The sequence below is a fragment of the Rhineura floridana genome, chromosome 2 (assembly GCF_030035675.1).
Source record: "Rhineura floridana isolate rRhiFlo1 chromosome 2, rRhiFlo1.hap2, whole genome shotgun sequence".
Taxonomy (NCBI): Eukaryota; Metazoa; Chordata; class Lepidosauria; order Squamata; family Rhineuridae; genus Rhineura; species Rhineura floridana.
Window position 1 is genome coordinate 33550281 of NC_084481.1, and position 23805 is coordinate 33574085.

A 23805-nucleotide genomic window follows, 5' to 3' on the forward strand; every position below is an offset into this window, starting at 1 on the left:
TGCAGAATAAGCTATGGATCCTTTAAATATTGCATACAGCATTCCCAATGGGATAGAGCCACAGGGAAGAAAGTCCCTGTTAGCATTCTTGAGCCCTCAAATTACTCAGGCCCTTCCTTGAGACAATATTTCCCATACCTCAGCCAGCAGGACCCACTGGAAGCTGCCCAAATCCTGATCTGCCTTGCCTTGCACTTGACCTGACTTTTCAGGACTTGACCTGACAGGAGGAGGTGTGGCAGTTGCTACCACTTCCCGTGCAGGCCCCAAATCCCAGCAGAACAAGACAATGGGGCATAAATCAGGTCTTTCAGCTGATAGTCATGCCATTGCAACAGTATCTCTATTAGATTTGTGGTGGTGTGGTGATAATCTTGGATCTACGTGGTGGGCCACTTCATATGAACATTGTGGTATTTGGAATTGCTCCGTTTTATACTGAGCATCCATCACCCAAACTGAATCTCTCTCTGTTATTACCATCAATATGTCCAATACATAAATTGAGATGTGTCTATTCCGTTTCATGTCAATTTCACATCTGTTCAGTCAGAAACCCATTCCTTTATGTTTCCACATTAATCTGCAAATTATCTGCATGAAAATTCATATGTAAATGTTTATTTTATCTGAAAACACATATTTAAACATGAATTTTATCTCAATATATGCATTTGTGTACATATTTTGTCATAAGATATACATTTTAAAATGCGTTTTAGTACAGCTTTTGAGCTGAAAACTGTAATGCAAAATTTGGAGAAGTGCAAAATCTGAAGGGTATTTATGTAATTATGTTCCAATCTGCACATTCATCTAGGAGGTGTAGATCAAGTCAGCCCACCTTGGAATTCACAGAAACTGAATTCTTCAAGGATCTCTATATTTAAACCATCTCTAAAAAACTAAAAAAAGGACCCCTCCACAGCACTGTAAATACGGGACACATTCACACCCTGTAGGCTTTGCTTGCAGTCTGGGGAAAGTATCTTTTCCAGAAGCTTTAATCCTGAGCTGGCAGAAGTGGAATTGCCACAGTTGCGACAATCAGATTTCAGTTGTTAGCAAATGAACATCCTGGAGCTATTCTGGCAATCTTGATGACCTAGAAAATTTAAATTCAACAACATGGAGCTGGCAGCACAAACTGTAAAAGGGCCGCCAGGATGTAACAAAAAAGGAGAGCCCTTTAGGATATTGATCTGGGTAGGAATTCAGATGACCGGATTAAAACCTCTCTGAAGAGCAAATACCTTATGGTATAAGGCTGACTGAAAACAAGCCATGCTTAAAACTAAGACAGTACTGGATATTAGGATATTGATCTGGGTAGGAATTCAGATGACCGGATTAAAACCTCTCTGAAGAGCAAATACCTTATGGTATAAGGCTAACTGAAAACAAGCCATGCTTAAAACTAAGACAGTACTGTTTATTCCTCTAAAAACAAAATAAAACATGCAGTTTATGGTGGTCACATGTGGTGAATTTTAAAACATATTCCTTGGTAAATCAGAATCCAGAGGAACCCTACACAACTCAGTTGTGTTTCAAGAATAACAATGATCACCTGGGGGAATTGAGGAATGTCCTTGGGGGACATGACATATTTAGTACATCCTAAAGGTTGTAGAGTCCATGGAAGTGTCTTTTTTATGTATTATTTGTATTTAATGTTGCTAATTCTAAACGTTCCTGCATCTGGGGTGTCTTATTTGATCCTCTGCTCTAACGTGGCCTGTGACTTCTCTGCTGTGGTGTTAGCTTTCTCATTCTGAGCAAGTGATTGACTGAATAAATGAACTGAACATATTCAAGTGCTCCCCAGCAATCAAGAATTGTGGCAGTCAACTACTAGTGGTAAATTCCATCACTGTAGATGGCATACAGCATAATATGTCGAAAAGTATGCAGCTGTTTGTGAGAAGAGAGAAGCATACAGGCTGCAGTGTAATGTAATACTTAACCAGCCTCAGTGTAGCTCCAGACATTTTCTGAGGTTGTGACCATCCTCTCATGGAGTGAACTGAACACTGAATGGGACAAAATACTTTCAGTGGTAATACCAGCATTGTGGAACTCATTCCCCAGGAAAAGCCCACTCTTGTGCTGTGGGGACATATTTATTCCACAAGACTTTTTATGAAAAAAAACTCTTCTTCTCTCTATCCTGCTTTAAACCTCTTATTATACAGCCATGAGAGTGGCTGTATACTATAGCCAGCATGGATTTTTCACATTCCGCCATGTTACATTGAAAATACCTACCCCCATGCTGCTTTCCATAAGCTCATTTCAAAACAAAATCTTAACATAAGAAGAGCCTGCTGGATCAGGCCAGTGGCCCATCTAGTCCAGCATCCTGTTCTCACAGTGGCCAACCAGGTGCCTGGGAGAAGCCCACAAGCAGGACCCGAGTGCAAGAACACTCTCCCCTCCTGAGGCTTCCGGCAACTGGTTTTCAGAAGCATACTGCGTCTGACTAGGGTGGCAGAGCACAGCCATCATGGCTAGTAGCCATTGATAGCCCTGTCCTCCATGAATTTGTCTAATCTTCTTTTAAAGCCGTCCAAGCTGGTGGCCATTACTGCATCTTGTGGGAGCAAATTCCATAGTTTAACTATGCGCTGAGTAAAGAAGTACTTCCTTTTGTCTGTCCTGAATCTTCCAACATTCAGCTTCTTTGAATGTCCACGAGTTCTAGTATTATGAGAGAGGGAGAAGAACTTTTCTCTATCCACTTTCTCAATGCCATGCATAATTTTATACACTTCTATCATGTCTCCTCTGACCCGCCTTTTCTCTAAACTAAAAAGCCCCAAATGCTGCAACCTTTCCTCGTAAGGGAGTCGCTCCATCCCCTTGATCATTCTGGTTGCCCTCTTCTGAACCTTTTCCAACTCTATAATATCCTTTTTGAGATGAGGCGACCAGAACTGTACACAGTATTCCAAATGCGACCGCACCATAGATTTATACAACGGCATTATGATATCGGCTGTTTTATTTTCAATACCTTTCCTAATTATCGCTAGCATGGAATTTACCTTTTTCACAGCTGCCACACACTGGGTCGACATTTTCATCGTGCTGTCCACTACAACCCCGAGGTCTCTCTCCTGGTCAGTCACCGCCAGTTCAGACCCCATGAGCGTATATGTGAAATTAAGATTTTTTGCTCCAATATGCATAATTTTACACTTGTTTATATTGAATTGCATTTGCCATTTTCCCGCCCATTCACTCAGTTTGGAGAGGTCTTTTTGGAGCTCTTCGCAATCCCTTTTTGTTTTAACAACCCTGAACAATTTAGTGTCGTCAGCAAACTTGGCCACTTCACTGCTCACTCCTAATTCTAGGTCATTAATGAACAAGTTGAAAAGTACAGGTCCCAATACCGATCCTTGAGGGACTCCACTTTCTACAGCCCTCCATTGGGAGAACTGTCCGTTGATTCCTACTCTCTGCTTTCTGCTTCTTAACCAATTCCTTATCCACAAGAGGACCTCTCCTCTTATTCCATGACTGCTAAGCTTCCTCAGAAGTCTTTGGTGAGGTACCTTGTCAAAAGCGTTTTGAAATCTTACAAAATGTATAGTCCTGAACTCAGAAAGTCTTGCATAATAACCCTCTAAGTTTTCATGGGATATACAAAACACTCAGAGAGAATCCAGCGTTCAAAGTCTGAAACAAAAGTAAAAAAATCCAGACCCCTGTTGGACTTTTTTCTGGTCTCATAATTTGTTGAAATTAATTTAAAAATCAGTCATGTTCACAAAGCCCACAAGCAGAACGTATGTACAGGAGCTACTCATATTGTAGGACATCTTCGAAAGGTTTTATCTTGGAAGATGGAATATAAGAGAATAATAATAATCATTCACTGGGTGTAAGGGGCTTACTATAAATTGAGGTGCCAGAGGGTTTAAGTTATCTGACTTTGTTTACAAAAAATGCTGCCATTCCAAGTGATGGTGGAGCTGCGATGAATGTCCATCTGTGAGGATAATAATAACATTAATGCTCTCTGTGTGCAGTCTCCATTCCCTTTTTTGTGGGTGGACCAATGGAATAATATGAATAAACCTCTGCATTATGTGACAGTTCTTCTAGATTCTTCTAGTTCTTCTGGTTCACAATGGATGCTACCCATGGAATATTCTTAGTTTTCCATGGGGAATTTTTATAAGAATGAAGAAAGCTAACAGGCTTGCTCATTGCAGCTTAAACCCTCTGCTGCCTTATCTTAATGTATGCGCCCCACTACCAATGAAAACAGGATTTCACCTTTTCCCTGATAGGCAAGCCTTCATTTGCCTTTTTCGCCTGCCCAAACCTTCCACCCCACCCCACCAATAATGCCAGAAAAGAGCTGGATGAATAAGTCGGCCCTGCTCCACTTAAGAGTGACTAATGTTACAATCTCTTTTGACTTATAAATATATTTATTTTGTTGACATTGCAATAGACGTTAGAATTACTGGACAAAAGTTAATAGCTGTGCGAACAGCCCTCTAAACACTTTTGTTTCTCTTCACCAATAGTTTTCCGAGGCTGGAATCATCAAAATGTTTTCTATTATGAAGGTCATACCTTATTTATGAAGGTCATATCTTCAGCCAATGTAAATCTACTGCTTTCCAGGGTAGCCAAAGGAGTTGTGCCAGTTTACAGCCGCTGTGAAACTGTCATATAAAGATATATGAATACACATACAGTCCTGAATTCAATAAAATTTGAAATTCAGGCTCTTTTTTTGCTGGAGGAGGAATAAAACAGAAACAGGTAGCCATTGCCCTATAGGTGGCACTGTTGTAACTAGAGACAGATTTACAGCTCTGGAAGGCTGCAAAGTTTGATTCTGTATTTGAACTTTTATTGTTGCTGAACTGATCAATTTTGTTGGTATTGCTAAATTATTTTAGTGTTTGGTTATGCTTTTTGATATGTGGCTGCCTGGCCCAATGCCCATGTCTAATTCTGAAGCATGTTTCTAGGAGACAATGTGTTCTCCACTTTCCAGTTCCCTCAGTAATGTTGTATGTCTGTTGAATAGCAGCCCTTCAACATTCAAAGCATTCCCAATAATACAAATTGTGTTTCAAAGACAACCTTAAATGTCTCTTTAGATGTATGCAGCTTTATGAAGGCTTCTACAAATGAAGAGACACACTGCAACTTAGAAGGAATTACATGATCAACAAACAATAGAGGTCTGTTTTCCTTTAAAGTGGCAGGCTGAAACCATATACCAGAAATTGAATCATACTCTGTAGCTTCTTTGTTTCACCAGTTGCTATGACTTTTAAAAGTTTCTCAGTAGACCACTTGAAAGGACTCATAGGATAGTATGACTGGGTGCAGGTGCCTAACCTAACTTGCCAAACTCCCCCAAATCTTCATTTGTGGGCCAGACAAACAATTGGAATCACATTCATTGGAACAGTGAATGCTATAAGCCTGATTGCTGAAAGAGATGGAGAATTGCAGGGGGAGACAACTGGCGGGGTGAGGGAGCTGTGAGAGGGCTTCCCCAAGTATCAGTAGGACCAACTGGTTTAAAGAGCAGTTTCCAAAAGGGCTTTCAAACAGCCCCAGCATCACCTGATGCCATAGTGATGTCAGGTGATTGACAGGTAGGCAGCCCTGCCCACCTATCAGATTTTGCCTGGCAGGGGCTAGGGAGATAATGATCTATAATCTCTGGCCAGAAAAGATTCCCCACCCATGCCCAGAGCAGCCAAAAAGTGATGCAGCAGTCAGTCATGTACCACTCCTGAGTGTGCTTTATAGGAATTTCAGAAGGCCCTTTCAAAATGGTTGATGATCCAGCTGGGATTGGAGGCATTGGTGAGAAATATGCAGCCTTCCAATCAACATGAGAGCTCTGAGGGCGAACCCCAAGACTGCTGCAGTGCCATCCACAAGGCTGTTAGGGGGTCACAAGCATTCCAGATAAGTGATCCACGATGGCTTCCAGGACATTGAGATGTTGGTTATATGAAGCCCCACTTACCTGCGCAGCATGGATAAGCGGGGCATAGTTGCGAGGAGGGAGCAATGCTGCTGCGGCCATCTTCATTAAGGGCAACGTCGTGTGTCGCAGCATTATCTATGCGTGATGTGCGCCAGGGAGGGGAGGGGACATGGGCCTATTTAAGGCCAGGCCGCCCCTCCTACCTCATCTTTCAGCGAGCGACGAGAGGACGACGAGGGACATAGCAGAGAAAGCTGCAGGACAGTCGGTGTTGGTTGGGCCTATTAGGCCTAATTGGTTACCCCCAGAGGGGGTTTTGGGAGCCCCAACAGCTGTGGGTGGTAGCGTTGCGGCGTGGCTGCGACTGGGGCAGGCCTCGTAAAGGGACCTGACCAGTGGGCCTCGTAGTGGGGCCTAGCAGCGGCACGTCTGACACCCCCCCCACCTAGCAGTTTTGGAGGGGTTGATTGAGGCTTTTTATTGAGCAGCACGACGTTAGTGCTGCTGCTGGTTAAAAGAAAGACACAGGAAGTTTAAAAATAAATGAGACTGTATTGGATATACAAACAAAATTAAATATAGTCATGCTAATACACTGGTTAAAGACAGACTCATGCACATAAAGGGAAATTAAAAATAAATCAGAATAAAAGGGACGAACAAAAGAAATTGTATCCAATCCTTCTAGTTTAAGTTCCCTCTGAGCGCTCTCCCCCCAACAGGTTCAGCTTAGCCCCCCTGATGATATACACAGGTTGGTTCTTTATTATATTATTACAGGGTGGATGCATGATGTGATGGCAGAGCCCTTTCATGAGGCTTATGACTTCTTGCTAGGCCCAGGCATAGGTACAACTTCTTGCTAGGCCCGGGCATGTAGGAGGTTTGAAGTACTTAATTATATGATTATTATACTACATACTAGTATATTGGTGGGGCCTAGTGAGCCTTTTTAGCCTTTGGGCCTTTCATAGTTATATGATAATAAGGGTGGAGATAAGTTTGCTAGAAAATGTCTAAATCGCTGTATCTTAAGTGAGCAATCCTTTTGCATTCCAAGTGTTAATTTCAGGCTATTTGTTCACTCTGAGACAGAAGAGGCATTTACCTGAATTTAGTTAGGAATGGAAAGTTTAGCAGATGGTAATCATATTGATTGGGGAATAGGAATAAAGAGGAAAGCCCGGTTTGCCTAATAGAGATCCCTCATATTACAGGATCTTAGACTTTTATTGACATAGGGCTGCCTTTTAAGGTCCAGGCAGACTCTTCCCCCCTTTACTGAGGATTGTGGCACCAACAATGAAACATCATTACCTGAAATTACATTTTAGTTAGGACTTCTGATATCATTACCTGGAATTACATATAGCGTGCAACTGTTGCATTGACTCATCTATTTTGATATGTGTTGGAAAACCTGCTATAGTGCAGCCACATATTGGTGACAGCAACACATCTTCAGCATCTGCTGCTCTTGGATTTATGATATCATTTACTAGAAAGGGATATAGGATGTTAATTTTGCATTTTGGACATCTATTATGATAGGTGTTTGGAAGCCTACAAGGGGGAGGCCGCTGCAGTGGGCCAAATATGGGTGGCAGCGCCATATCTCCAGTATCTGTGCTTTGGGGAACTGGGTTAGCTGCACTAAAATGGTGGCTGGGAAAGTGTGCTTACCAGAGCTTGGAAGTAACTCGTTATTTTTAACGAGACTTGTAATTAGTTACAATTTTAAATAACGAGTGGGTAATTCCACTATATTTGGCAAGTAAAGGAACGACTAGTAATTTCCCTACTTTTCAGCTGCAACTTTAACGTTTCCACGTTAGGTTGGACATTATTTGGGGGCGGGAACAAGGGGAAGTCAGCTCCTGGCTGTGATTGGTTAACACAAGACATGTGCCTCACACTGATTGGACCTCTGCGCAGACTCTCTCTTCTCTCGTGATCTGTGTTAGGAGGCACGAGGGAAGAGGTGAATAGGCAGGGCCTGCTATCGTCTGAAAGGACAAAATGGATGCCAGAGGAAAAAGCTAGTTGAAGGACAATGGAGGAGAAGGCAGCAGCAGAATGGCGAAGAGCTGTGGAGGTGAGTGACAATGATTTGTGTGTGTGTGTGTGTGCCCCGGTGTGTGTGTTTTCAGCTGGAGTCTCTGGTTTTGGGGGGGGCTCTGGCTCTCTGGCTACCACCCCTTACTCTCCGGACTCTCAGCTTCAATTTAAAAAAAAGTAAGTTTCTAGGTGGTCTAATTCCTGAGATATACACCAAAACATCAAACCCCCCCGCACAACTTTTTTTTAAACAGATCCATGCTCTAGCTACAACTCCCATCAGCCCAATCCAGTGGCCATGCTGGCTGGGGCTGATGGGAGTTGTAGTTTAAAAAAGTAACTTTTCAAAGCTCTGGCTGTAACCCCGCCCTTTCATGATTGTAGCCAATGAAGCCACAGTTGTGACTTGTTGATCCAGGCATGACTAGGCTGAACGTCAGAATATGGTGGCTTTGAGTTTTTTGCAGTTTGCGTAAGTAATATGGCTTAATGGTTTTTTTTCCTCTTCTGTCCAAGAGTCAGACCCTGGGCTATGAAATATGAAAGTATTTAATCCAATATCTGCTTTTCTGGGAGTAAAGCCATTTCTGGGAGTAAAGCATGTACCTGGAGTAAACCCCATTGAACTCCATTAGGACTTGCTTTTGAGTAGACATGGTTAGGATTGTGCTGTAAATTAATGGGACTTGTGAGTAAACATAGTGCAGACTTGTGTTTGCGTTGTGAATCTCTCTCCCTCCAACCCTATTTCTAAAGAAATTAGGCAGGGTTTATCACAGTTTTTATAATGTAGGAAACTAATACTCATTTTTTTAAAAAATGAATGAAGTTTATTTATTTTTATTATTTGATTTATATCCCACCCTTCCTCCCAGTAGGAGCCCAGGGCAGCAAACAAAAGCACTAAAAACACTTTAAAAATCATAAAAACAGACTTTAAAATATATTAAAACAAAACATCTTTAAAAACATTTTTAAAAGCTTTAAAAACATTTTTTTTAAGACAAAGTTTAAAAACATATTAAAAAGCAATTTCAACACAGACGCAGACTGGGATAAGCTCTCAACTTAAAGGACTTGTTAAAAGAACAAGTTCCTTATCACTTGAGGCTGCAGTTTTCCCTGGTTGAGTAAGCCCCATTGAATACATTGGGACTTGCTTCTGAGTAAACAAACATAGGATTGCACTATAAATATCTTTACAGGTTATATAAATAAACATATTTGATAGTCATGCTTATATAAATATTTTCATAGAATCATAGAATAGTAGAGTTGGAAGGGGCCTATAAGGCCATCAAGTCCAACCCCCTGCTCAGTGCAGGAATCCAAATCAAAGCATTTCCGACAGATGGCTGTCCAGCTGCCTCTTGAATGCCTCCAGTGTCGGAGATCCCACTACCTCTCTAGTAATTAGTTCCATTGTTGTATGGCTCTAACAGTTAGGAAGCTTTTCCTGATGTCCAGTCGAAATCTGGCTTCTTGCAGCTTGAGCCCATTATTCTGTGTCCTGCACTCTGGGATCATTGAGAAGAGATCCCGGCCCTCCTCTGTGTGGCAACCTTTCAAGTACTTGAAGAGTGCTATCATATCTCCCCTCAGTCTTCTCTTCTCCAGGTTAAATATGCCCAGTTCCTTCAGTCTCTCCTCATAGGGCGTTGTTTCCAGTCCCCAGATCATCCTTGTTGCCCTCTTTTGAACCTGTTCCAGTTTGTCTGCATCCTTCTTGAAGTGCAGAGACCAGAACTGGACACAGCACTCAAGATGAGGCCTAACCAGTGCTGAATAGAGGGGAACTAATACTTCACATGATTTGGAAACTATACTTCTGTTAATGCAGCCTGATATAGCATTTGCCTTTTTTGCAGCCACATCACACTGTTAGCTCATATTCAGCTTGTGATCAACAACAATTCCAAGATCCTTCTTGCATGTCGTACTGCTGAGCCAAGTATCCCCCATCTTATAACTGTGCATTGGATTTCTTTTTCCTAAGTGTAGAACTTTGCATTTATCCCTGTTGAATTTCATTCTGTTATTTTCAGCCCAATGCTCCAGCCTATCAAGGTCCCTTTGAATTTTATTTCTGTCTTCCACGGTATTAGCTATCCCCCCAATTTTGTATCATCTGCAAATTTGATAAGCATGCTCTGTACCTCCTCATCCAAGTAGTTAATAAAAATGTTGAAGAGCACTGGGCCCAGGACCGAGCCCTGTGGTACCCCACTCATTACTTCCACCCAGTGTTGTCATGCTGTGTCCCTATAAGTATCCAATTGCATACTATGGTTGTACAATACTTCCTTTACATTTTAAGTATGCCTTGGGGTAGTCATGGTTCTCCATTGTTTTCATCCTGAGGGGCAGATAGGCTGAGAAATGGTGAGTAGCCCATGGTCACCCACTACACTTTATAGCTTATTTCCATTTTGAAAAATTAATTAAAACAATTTACATGCAGGCAAAATTTATTAAGCGGATTCACACAATATGTGTAAAGCACATCCAACTCGCATTTAAAGCGCATGACTTCCCCTAAAGAATTCTGGGAAGTGTCATTTCCCCCTCACAGTTATAGTTCTCACCACTCTTAACAAACTGCAGTTCCCATGATTCTGTGGTGGGATTCATGTGCTTCAAATGGGTGTTGAATGTGCTTTAAAGGAATGGTGTGGATCTGCCCTAGGTATGATGTTCATTCAAGAGTGAATTGAAAAGAGCAATTTTAAAAGATACTTCTTACTCTTACTCATTTTTCAGACCTCTTTCTGAAGTAAAGGGTCAAATCTGTAAAAACATTTGGAGCAGCCACATTAAAAGATAAGGGCAGGGTATTCCAGGCAGGGGTTTGCCAACCCTGCTTGGATATGGATGTCTTTGCAGAAGAACCCTAGTCAAGGTTTACCAACAGCACAGTCCAAACTATATCTACTTAGAATTCAGTCCTGTTGAGTTCTATGGGGCTTAATCCCTTAGTAAGTGTGTTTAGAATTGCAGCCTTCAGGAGCCTCCATCTTTACTCCCCAAAGCTCCCATCTAACATCTCCACAACACTAGGCTCCTTTGTCTCTGCTGTGGCCTTCTGGTGACTGCCCTAGCCTGAAGGCACTTAACCCTTCTTGCTGAAAGCAAGTAGGCTAGATTAAATGTTTCCTACCCAGGCTCATATATATAAAATATAAAAGATAAACAGCATTTTGTCAAAAGTATTTTTTCTACATTTTATACCTCATCCTTGGTTTTCCAAGCTTGGCATGGAATGCTTCTCATACAGAATTAATTTGAAATGCTGCATATTTATTATCATAATCATCATATTCAAAATAAAAAATATATGTACCTCCTTCAAGTTGATTCCAACTTATGGTGACCCTATGAATAGGGTTTTCATGAGGCTGAGAGGCAGTGACTGGCCCAAGGTCACTCAGTGAGCTTCATGGCTATGTGGGGATTTGAACCCTAGTCTCATTTTGTTCTCACAACAACCCTGTGAGATAGTAGGTTAGACTGGCCCAGGCAGGGTTATTTAGTGAGCAAAAATGATGCAAATAGGATCTCTTTTAATTGTGCTATCGACCTGCTTACTTCCACTCTGACTGGGGGATCTTGCAGCATGGGGAAGAGATGGGGGCACATCACAGCTGAAGTTCACCCATATAGGAGCATTATCTCTTGTTTATTGCAGAGACGCCTGTTGCAGGTTTTGCTGCTGAGAGCAGCAGTCAGTTAGTGCGGCCACTTGAGTCACAGCTTGTTGATCCTGAGGAGGCAAAACTAGAAAGTGAGGTTCAGAAAGGAGGCCCTGTGCACGAGGAGGAGGAGGGCATGAAGCAGTGCCAGTTGCCCACAGCCACATCTGCAGAACAGCAAGTACCATGGTTTGGCTTTGAGAAAGCTTGTACATTTGTGAGCCAGAGTGGGAAAAATGTTGTTGTCCGATGCAATTACTGCCTTCCAAGGATCAAAAATCTGAGATCAGCTGTTTCCTCCTCATCCAACGTGAAGAAACATTTTGAGGTAAGCCTTTGTCATGCTGGTCCTCAAAGAGTGTCCATTGTCTATTTATGTTTAAATTGTGAAGTTCCTCTTCCATTTTTTCTTGGATTCATGCTTTGTTCTTCTTCCTCAGAGGGCACACCCTGAGAAGCTGAGAGCAATTGAAGAAGCAATAAAGGCAAGGAGACGTGGCCTTCCTGAACCAATGGATGACACCCCTCCTCCCAAAATGCTGAAGCAGCAGCAGACAACCCTTGAGAGGTGGGGATCTGGCAGGGAGCCTGTCACCCAGAGCAATCTCGACAGGAGAATCATTGATTTCATTGCAGAGGAGACATTACCACTTCAGACTGTGGACAAACCATCATTCATTAATCTGGTTCGCATTGGACTCCCCAAAGATCTCACCATCATATGTGCCAAGACTCTGAGAGACAGAATTGAGAAGAGAGCATGCCACATGAGAGAAACTCTTGCAAACCGAATGGGTGCTGTGGCATATATAGCAACCACTGCAGATTGTTGGACCAATGGCAAGAAGAGTTCCTTTGGGGTAACAGCCCACTGGATCAACCCAACTACCCTGAAACGTGAGGTCGGGGCCTTGGCTTGTAAGCGTCTGAAGGGGCGCCATACATACGATGTCCTTTCAAAAGCACTGCATGATGTACATGTGCAGTACAGGATCCACAACAAAGTTATGTGCACTACTACAGACAATGGCTCCAACTTTGTGAACGCGTTCAGAGTTTTCATGGCCAAAGAACCAGTGGAAGCTGCAGGCACCAGTGACGATGATGGTGATAACCAGGAGGAGGAGGAGGCTGAGGTGGAGTTTGTGCCTATCTGTGAGATCCTGGACACAGGACCTGAGGCAGAGGAAGAAGCTGCAGACTCAGGAGAGGATTTTGTTTTACCACCACACCAGAGATGTGCTAGCCACACCCTCAACATTGTGGCAACACAAGACATGGAGGCCATGCTTTCTGACTCCTCCAAAAGTAGTCTTCTTGGTCCTTTCAAGAAAGAGTTTCGTTCCTTGATGGGAAAGTGCAGCAAGTTGTGGTCCAAGCAGAACCAGTCAGCCCGGATTGCTGAGTATATCCGTGGGCAATGTGGTGTGTATCTGAAGGTACCGAATAAGACCAGGTGGAATTCCACCTTTGATGCGTTGAAGCAACTACATGAGCTCCTGTCAACTGTGCCACTAAAAATGCATGCCATAATGGACCTCTGCTCCTTGTCCAGGATCACAGCTGCTGAGATTGAAGTGGTACAGGAATACACAGAGATTATGGAGCCACTAGCCCAGTCCCTAGATATCCTGCAACGGGAGAACGGCATGTTCATGGGGTATTTGCTACCAACGCTCTGCAATCTGGACCGCAAGTTAAAAGGACTGGAAAACAAACCTGAGAGGTACACATACTGTTTTCAGCTGCTGAGAGGTGTGCGCGAAGCCCTAAGAAAGCAGTTTGCAGCTATCTGGGAGGACAAGAGGCTTCTTCTGGCAGCCTGCCTACACCCTCGCTTCAAACTAGATTGGCTGGAATCGTGTCAGGCCACCACCCATACCAACAAGTAAGAACATTAGGGAAGCCCTTTGGGTGGATTACTCCAAGGGAAATGTTGTCTCAAGGGAGGCATCAGAGGGCTTAAGGTGGTAGGCAGGGGCTGGGCCTTTTCTTCCTGGGTCTCCTCATCACAACCTTGGGTTGCTGCAGGTAATCCTTAAGGGTCTGCTGTGCTGCCCCATGAGTGTGGTGACTTGGTCACCTTCCTACCTTCCATGTCATCATCCACAGGCTCAGGCTGGACCCTGAACCAGGGGACATGACAAGCATCAGGAAATGAAGAGCAGATGATGGTTTCCTAACATATATGTCTTAACATATCCTCTCTCTTTCTTAGATACACAATGGAAGCCTTGCTGAAAGCTGAAATAAAGATGGGTGTACTTAATGAGGACAGTGATCAGTCTTCAGATAAAGACCAGGAAGGAGATGACTTAGCAGATGACTTCTTTAACTTTCTGCCCCAGGGCAAGAAGTCAGCAGTGGACACTGCTGAGGAGGAACTGGTGAGGTACCTGAGGTCTCCCAGCAGGGAAGTGTCATCACTCCATGGCTTTCCACGTGTGCTGCGGTGTTTTTTGCAGCACAACACAGGCATGCCTTCAAGCGCCGCAGTAGAACGCCTGTTCAGTACTGGTGGCAACGTAATGACTGTAAAAAGACATTCCTTGTCTGACATGCTCTTTGAGCATCTTGTTCTTTTGAGACATAACAGAAACATATTATAAAAGCATTTCAAGTGTAAAATTTGATTTCAAGAGTTGGGGTATCTTCATTGCTTGGGGGGATGTGAGATTCTGTTATGCCATTATGTTAATCTTATGGATAATTTTTTTTATTCTACTACCCCCTGTGTGTGTGTGTTTATTTTTAATATTGTTTTAGGCTTCTTAGATGTGCAGCAGCCAAGGCCAGCACCTTGTAGGAGTTTTTCAAAAAAAAGTAACTGAAATGTAATTGTAGTGATTACTTTTGAGAAAAAGTAAAGTAATCAGTTACTTTCAGAGCAATTGTAATTGTAACGGTAATTACTACTTTTTTGGGCCAAGTAATTGTAACTGTAATTTATTACTTTTTAAAAGTAATCTTCCAAGCTCTGGTGCTTACTCATAAATTATTTCCTTTCTTTATGTGAAACAGGGAAATATGAGGCCAGTGGCCCTCACAGCAGTGAGGAGAAGCACCCAGCAGTAGCTGCTCAAGGAAAGCGTTCCTCCCTGTTAAGCTCGAGGTACTGGGACCTTGCTTGCAGACTGCCCAGTTCCTGGGGAGGTTTGTTTTGTTATGGGGTTTTCTTTCAGTTTCTGGACCCCATATTGTAGCCTCAGGGCTTGCCTTAAGGGCCTGCACTCTTAAATTTGTCTTGGGCATAGACGCAATGGCAATCAGTAATGGCTTCCTACCAGTTAGTTAATGCACTGCCTATGGGAAAGTATGACATCTAATCTGTTTTTTCATCTACTGTGGGGATACAAGGGGATTTATAGCTGCTGGGTTTTTGCCTTTTCAGTCAATTTTATGAGGTAGAGCATTACATATAGGCTGCTCTATTCTCGCACAGAGCACTTCAGCTCCTTCCTTGAAGGGGCTGTCGGGATGAGAGGGTTAAATAAATAAATAAATAAATAAATAAAATAAAAAAAATTGGATGCATGTTAACACCTGATGTCACAGATTATGGAATGGCTATGTAACTGGTTCATCTTAATGGCTGTGTCAATGGATCATCCTGCCCGGTGTTAACCTTCCTGGGCATACCACCTAATTCACCACCAATCATACTCATGTGGTCAGTCGGTAAGGGCTTCATGCCAGTTAGGCCAAGAAAGTGTTTCTTGTCTGCCCTCCAGGTATTAGAGGTCTTTTCCGGTGGTTTATGAGGTCGTAGCAGGACTTCCACAGCCTTACTACAAGTTCAGGTTTGTGGCTGTATAATAATTTAATGCTTGTTGTGATCAAATATTGATCAAGAAATTAGAGCCAAACTGCAGGTTACATTTTATATTCTGGCCCAAATCATTTGGTCTAGTTTTCCCACACTCCTGGAGAAGAACTAACTAACTTGCTGTAGAATTACGTGACATAGCTCAGGGCTAGAGCCTCTGAACTGCAGGCTGAAGGTCCATAGCATCTCTAGGTAGGGCTGGGATGTAGAACTGGAAGTCCGTGGATGCACTGGGGTTTTTGTGCTGGCTGCAGGCTTGGACTTATAGGCAGTGAGGCTTGGGAACTCTCCCATCCATTTTAGTGGGATAACATGGTCATGGGACAGGTCTGTGACTTCCTTCTATTTCGGAACGGTAGGGTTATGGCCCTTGTCTGTTCCTTTGTTCTCTAGTGCCCAGATTTTAATGTTTTCTTTTGGGGCATGGTAAGGTAGACTCAGGTGGAGCGGTTCAGCAGTGCTGTGCAACCGCACATTGGGAGATTGGGGAGCAGAGTCAAAGATGGCCATAAGCCGGTCTGTCGCCCCAGCATGCTCCACAGCTATCAGAATGCAGGAGGGGTTTTTCCCAGGACTTCTGGGCCGGCAAGGGCTATGCACCAGAGTGGCCTATTCAGTGAGTCACCTGCTGGGTTTGCCTAGTGAATGGCTGGAGACTGGGCCTCTCAGTCCAAGCACTTTGAGGTAAAGGCTGATGATTTTCCCACTTATTCCAGGGACTTCAGAGTCCACCGTATGTTAGCCGGGTGGGCTAGAGAACACCCTGCCACCCTCGATCCCCGTTGCCCTTTCTCACGGGACATTTTATTGAGTATGGTGGGCCAGTGAAAAACAGTATGCTCCTCAAGCTATGAAGCCAGACTATTCCAGGCAGCAGCCCTTATGCTGGTTTTTGGAGCTTTTAGGATAGGTGAGGTGGTGGCCGGATCCAAGGGAGATTTTTCTCGATGGGCCCTCCAGCAATCAGATGTCTCCATGGAAGGGAGTTGTACCTGTATAACATTGATGGACCGGCAATGTTGCTGGACAGGGATGGAGCAGCTGCGCACCCTATCCTGGGCTTACAGTTAGGCCTCAGTCAATGGGCTGCAGTGTGGTGGCTTGGCTGGCGAGGAATACTTTGGGACGGGCTCCTACCCACTTTGTTCCAGCTTGGTTCAGTGCGGACATCTCCGCATGTGGTGGTCATTCCCCAAGTTGGGAATGACCTCAGTATTTGAGGCAAGGCCCTCAGGTGGCGGGGATGTGCAGACATGCAGTTCGGGACGCAATGATGGCCTCGGTTACCTAAGGGCATGGCCCTCAGTTTGGCAAGCATGTGTGGACATGCAGTTCAGGAGGCAACGATGGCCTCGGTTACTTAAGGGCATGGCCCTCAGTTGCAACAAAAGGGCATGGCCCTCAGTTTGGCAGGCATGCATGGCATGCAGTTAATAAGGCAACGTCGGCCTTGGGTACGTCTGCTTTGGTCAGACATACTCCCGCGAAGGGTTTGGCGTGGTGTCTGGAGCCCGATAGGGATGGACCAAGCGCGAAAGAAGGCCAACTGGCAAATTTGGTTGGCTATTCTGGGGCAGGGGGGGGTTGGCTATTTCACACCCTGCATTCAGCATTGGATGGGTGAACTGTACAGTGCCAATGGCGTTCACCTGTCTGACGCAGGTAACGTCTTTTTGGCAGACCTGCAGAGGTGTCTGCAAGAGGTGCTCCTCGGCAGTGGGTAAAAGGGGACTAAATAGAAATTTGTCCCCTTTTTGTGGCGGGAAGGTGCGGAAAGGGAAATAGGTAAGGACAGCTCAGTGGCCCCCTTAGGCACTTTTGGAGGTGATTGGCGGTTCCAGAGGCCTGTCTGTCAGAGCTTTGCAGCTTGAGGGCAGGATATGGGCTGCTTTTGGGGCCAACTTAACTCATCCACCCGAGGTTTGTGCAGCCCCAGGGGGTGGTGACCTGAGAAGGCCCCCCTACTCACCTACTGGGTGTGGCTGGCGGAAGGGGTAAGCAGATGGGGCTTGCCCTTGTCCCAAGCGGGGGCTGGTCACCCGTGAGCTGTATGGCAAGATGCTTGCTTATAGATAGTTCCGCACCTAGGTTTCCCTCTGCAGGTCACTTTAAAATGTGTTTTTGTATAGTTTAATAAAGTGGCCCTTGTTCGACACAAGCTGATGTGTCCTTGTCTTATTTCGCCCCTTCACTTGCAATTACGTTTCCCAGTCCTTGACAGAAGAGCTTGGAAAAGAGACACTGAGTGCACAAATTGATAGCGCCCGACACCCTGAGCGCCTCATCAGAGCTTGGAAATGTTCCTTTTTTAAACTACAGTTGGGCTGGTGGAAGTTGTAGTTCAAAGAAGGAACATTTCCAAGTTTATTTTATTTATTATTATTTATTTATTTATTAAATTTATATACCGCCCGACTAGCAATAGCTCTCTGGGCGGTGAACATAAAACAACATAAAAATACAATAAATAACAAAACAATACTAAAATACAAGCAACAATCCAACACAGTAAACATTTTTAAAATTAAATCAGTATAACTTAAAATGCTTCAGAGAATAGGAAGTTCTGACAACCAGCTCAACAGCTGAGTCCGAAAAGGGCATCGGGTGCCATTTTATTGTCGGTGAGCCAACACTCTAAGATTTTAAGGTAATCAATGTGTGTGCACCGAGCAAGCGAGTGAGCGAGCAAGTGGGTGGTGGTGGTGTGAGGGTGAGCAGGCGAGGGGGGGACAAGCAAAGGAGCCAGCGGAGAGCAAGCGAGTGAGCAGGGGGGAGGGTGAGCGGGCAAGGGGAATGAGTGAGGGAGCCAGCAGAGGGTGAGCGAGCAAGTGAGCAAGCAGGCAGGGGGGGAGGGCAAGCGGGCAAGGGGGGGATGAGTGAAGGAGCTGGTGGAGGGCGGGAATGCAAGCGAGCAGGCAGGGGGAGGGCGAGTGGGCAAGGGGGGACAAGTGAGGGCACCAGCAGAGGGTGAGCGAGCAGACATGGGTGGGCAGGCAGCTCCCTCCCTGCGATCCACAGCAGGGAGTTTCCCCCAGAACGGGAGATAACTTCTCCACCCTAACGAGGGCTAGTGAGTGAGCAAGTGGGGGGAGAGGGCGATGCACAGAAAAGTGGAACATCGATCAGCTGTTGCACAGGGAGCTTCAGGGGCCAAGTGCTGTCAGCTGAAGCTCCCCGTGCAACACCTGATTGATGTTCCACTTTTCAGCGGTTTTTGCTTTTCGGTAGGGGTCTGGTCCCTAACCTGTCGTATGAGTGGGGCCCTACTGTACAAAGCAGCCCTGAGTAAACGTAATGAGCATGAATGTTTCAGCAAGTGGTAATTACAGTTTGTGTTTTTACCTCCTCTAAAGTAATAGTTGATTTTAAAAAAGGATCTTGCCACAGGCAGGATATAAGAAGTGTTTCAGGATTGCTGTATACAGATATATATATCAGCTGAAATTCTAATTAACATTGAATACTGCAAAGCATAAAGATAACGCTCTCCCTCCACAGGCAATTTTGAATTTGAACAACTAAGTGATTGCTTTGAAATGCCAATTATCAAATGATACTATTGCAATTCCTGTTAGTTTAAAAATGTTTTATTTTTAATTAAACAAAATAAACTTTTGTTTCTTACACAAGCAAAAGAAAATACAACATAAGGAACACTTTGCAAGTGATCAAGCATTAACATTTCCAGTATTTATAGACCACCAACAAATTGCTATTTTCCCTGTTCTCCTCTCATTTTTCTCTCCAAGCAATAATTTCCTAATAAATTTACATCACCCAATTCTTAAGTGTCTTTCTTAAATCAATTGACATTAGGTCTTAAATATATGTAGTTTCTTCAGTGTAGTTCAAAGTTGAAGAGATGCCAAAATGGAAATTGGATGTTATATTGGAGTCCTATTTATTCAGAAGATAGCTCTGAGCAGTCTGATCTCTAATTGAAAACTGCCATGCTTTCAGTGTATCTGTAACGCTGTTCACCCTGAGTCAAAAAGTTTTCATTATTGTTCAAGATTACATCAATAAGCATTATGCAAGGTATCTACACTCTTGAAATGTGACTAAACCATCTTGTGATGGATCTGTATCTGTCTCCCTTCTGCATGTTACTGTTTTTTGTGATCATTAAGTACTATTAGGTGTGACCAAGAATAAACTATAAACACACAAGAGCTAGTGTTTAAATAATCTTAAAATCACAAACCTATAAGACTTACTGTGGATTGTACAACCCTGCATGATTGTGTAGCTCGAATGCTATATAATGGATTGTGCCCATGCATGAAACTCTATGTATGAAATTATGTAGGGCCTTCAATTATACACTTTATAAAATATTGAACCAGTGAAAGCAGGACTAGAACTAGGGAAAATTGAGTGTGTTTAAATTGTTTAAATTGTGTGTGTGAATGTTGAAATGAAATTGAAAATTCCATTGGGGATAGAATTGGAATATCAACTTTTATTTATTTATTTATTATTTGATTTATATCCCTCCCTTCCTCCCAGCAGGAGCCCAGGGTGGCATCAACATGGAATTGTGAGTTGAATTCCTCCTGTGGGTTTTACATATATGAATATAGGAAGCTGCCTATAGGAAAACATACCATGGGCCCACCTTGCTTAATATTGGGCTGGTTCACATGGCGATTTAATCTGAGATGGGTTCTAATTGCATCCCCGTTTAATTTGCAGCAATCACATGACATAGGAGGCAAAGGGAAGGCATCCCGGTGCTTTTAGCTTTTAATCCGCAGCAAATTGATCCAATTTTAATCCCAAAAGGGAAGGAAAAACTGTCTGTGCTTTTCATCTCTAGGGGCTTGTAGACGCTTAGCTCTGATGCTTTTGTGAGTCCACGCCCACTCCCTCCTCCTCTCTTTGTTATGTCATTTCATGCTTCCTCCCATTCTGCAAGCCTGCTGCAAACGGTGATTTTTTTTCTTCCCCCCCCTAACTTGTGCAAAAAAGTACAACATTGTTCAAACAAATACAGTATTTGTATTTCTGCTGGATTCTGAAAACACATATAATCAAACTTGAGGATTTTTTCTTTTTTTATGCAACTTACTCTGGAACAAACTGAGCATGCTCCATTGCCAAGGTAACCAGAGGAAGTGATAGTTTGACCTTAAGAGGGTGTGGTTATTAGAAAGCTGCGTGATTAACCCTTTCTGCAGGATCTCAGACAGAGTTCTCTCCCAGCCCTACCTGGGGATGCCCAGGACTGAACCTGGGAACTTCTGCGTGCAAAGAAGGTGGTCTGCCATTGAGTAGACCCTTCCTTTATGCAAACAGCTGGCAGATTATTCTATTATTTAATTGTTGTTAATGCAACTGCTGCTGTGTGACCATTCTTTGTTGAACTGATTATTTACTAATTACCAAGAATTACCAATTAGTTTTTCTACAGGATGGGACAAGGGACAAGGTATGCGTGTTTGTGGGAAGATGATTTTGATGGTTTAACAGAGGCTGAGCATTTTTAGTTAGTGAAAGCAAGCATCTTTAGAGAATAGTTGCTCTCTATGGTTCGCTCCACAGGCATCATGACAAGTATTTTGTAGAAAACAGTTATATAATAACTAATGAAGCAGACAACAATTATGGAATGAAACTGAAGCCAATAACACATTGATCTGCACCCTGAAATTGAGGGAAACCCAAATATTCTAGAGGAGTGTGTGCTCTAGAATGTTAAAATATTGGGGAAGCACACATTGGCTGCTGTCACACCACACTTTATTCAGTTATTCTGATGATTTCTTATCTGGTAATTTGCGCATTATATTTGATCTTTCACACGACACACAAGCTAGCTCCAGAATTCTATGGAATGTAGTGGAAGTTTAGTGCAAATTTCCGTGATAAATGATACCAGAAACAATCCGTTAGCAAGGCTGGGAACCCGGAAGATTGCAGGAGTTTTTCCCTAGCTGCAGCCACTCATGTGACAGGCATCCCAGCATGCAGTGCATTCCCGCCCTTTAGTCGTGTAGGGGTTTGTTTGTTTTTGCCTGACAAACATACCGATATTCCGGCATCGGCACAGTTAGCAACAGCATTTCTCATACACACCCCTGTGTTGATACAACTACAAGAATTTAAAAAGTCAGATCCTTCAGGGAGAGGGTTTGCATGGCGATGGGACAAGATCTTAGACCTCCTACACAGTGGGGAACAGTGTGCATGTGTATAATGGGTGAGGGACAAAAACAAGACGTGTGAAAGAGAGTTGTGCAAAATGCCGCTATATCAGCTGAAAAAGTTGCTGTTCCTTAATGAAACAGGTACTGCAGTGTGAAAGGGATTTTAGAAATCGGGACAGACACGCTACCTTTTTAATCCGTTAAACTAACACAATCAGCCCCATGTGTGAAAGCAGCCTAAGTTACAAAAAATGCACAGGAATTAGCCAGAGTCTGGGGCAGGGACTATGGGGTAGTGTCACAAAGAATATGTTGTATAAGCAGAAGTTCCCAGATTTCAATTCAGTCCCCAGCATTTCTAGTTAAAAAGGAGTATAGCATAGCAAAGCTGGAAAATGGGAGGGCGGGTGAAATACCTGGTCCTGGAGGTCCATAGCCAGTTAGAGCAAAGTATACTGGCTAGTTGTATCTATGGCCTATTGATATAAAAATCTGCATTCCAGTTGCTCAGATGTTTTCTTTCCCTGCAAAAGAGGCATCAATTTTTCTCATTAAGTCTTGAGGCACTCTAAAAGTTCTTTTAAATTTTGATGAATGTGGGGTTCGAGCTTACTTTTTGCTGCAACATGGCAAAAGGTGGTGTGTGTTTCCAGTAAACATTTCTCCAGTATGCTGCAGCCTCCCCAGCTGCCCATACTTCCTGATCAGCAAAGGCCCCATGGGAGGAGTTACCTCATGATTTCTTACCCTCAGTTTAAATTGAAGTGTGAGCACCTGGGAAGACTGTAGAGTGCAGACCACTGGTGAGATGATTTATAGAATGGAAGAAAGGACACTCACAAATACACTTTGTCCACCCCAAAACAAAGGGAAGTGTAATAAAAACCCTGCACCTCACCCATGAGAATTTCACCATTTTTTATTTTCCCTTTGATAATTTTTGAATATAGTTTCTTTTCTCATTAATAGATGGAGAATTGTGTGTGTTTGTGTGTGTGGGGGGGAATCAGAGAATTTCTTGGCACAGTACTACAATGCAGGATACATGTGGATATAAGTTTACAAAACTTTCTTCATTTAGGCTGATAAACAGTAGGCTCCTTTCTTATCTGATAAATAATCTTAATTGTCCCAACCACAAATCCTTAGGCCTCACTTGCATGCCAGAGTTAAATTATACCCTTTACGTCCCACCATTAACCCCCCTTCCCAACTATATTGAGTAATTCTAGGTCCCAACTGTATTCTTCCACTTCTTTTCCACTCTTGGTATTTTCCCTCTCCACCTACATCTAAAATGGTTGTAAAACTAATAAGTAACTTTCTCTTCAACAGTCTGAAGTCACATAATCCCTTCAACTTTACTGTATTTAACTTTACTGTGCTGTAATGTACTGACAGAACACCAGCTTTTCTCTCATTTCTCTCACACCAAATCTCTGAGGCTACTAATGACTAATACAAGAACAATATACTTCTGAAAAACCTTTAATTGGTGCTTGCAAGAAAAGTCAATCTGCAGTATAGAAATTACAGCACCATACTTGATCACACTTTTACATTTTATTCTTCAGAAAGGCAACCTACCTGGCATTTAGCCAGGAAAATGATGCTGCTGAAACTCCACAAGGACATTACTTGATGTAGGCCAATTATGCTGCTCAAATAAGATATAGAATTTTTCAGTTACTCTAACCTAACAGATGAACAGAATGCAGGTGAGTATGTAAAGAAAGATTAATCTGGTTCTATCTCCATGAGACAAATTTGGATTTGACCCAAAGAATCCTTAACAGTATCCACCACAGCACCATCCATAAAACCCAGACCATTACCATGTTATATTCACAGAAGGCTTTTGATAGGTTTGAATGTTCATGTTAGTACATGTTGTAAGCCAGTTCTATAGTACAGTAGGGCCCCACTCATAAGGCGGGTTATGTTCCGGACCCCTACTGTAAAGCGAAAACTGCTATAAAGTGGAACCCATTAAATAGAATGGTGCCCGATGCCCGAAAACAGCCGTAAAAGCAGTACAAGCGGCGTATGAGTGGGGCTTTAGTCTAATTGCGTCTAATTGAGACAGCTGTATTAGCAAATCGC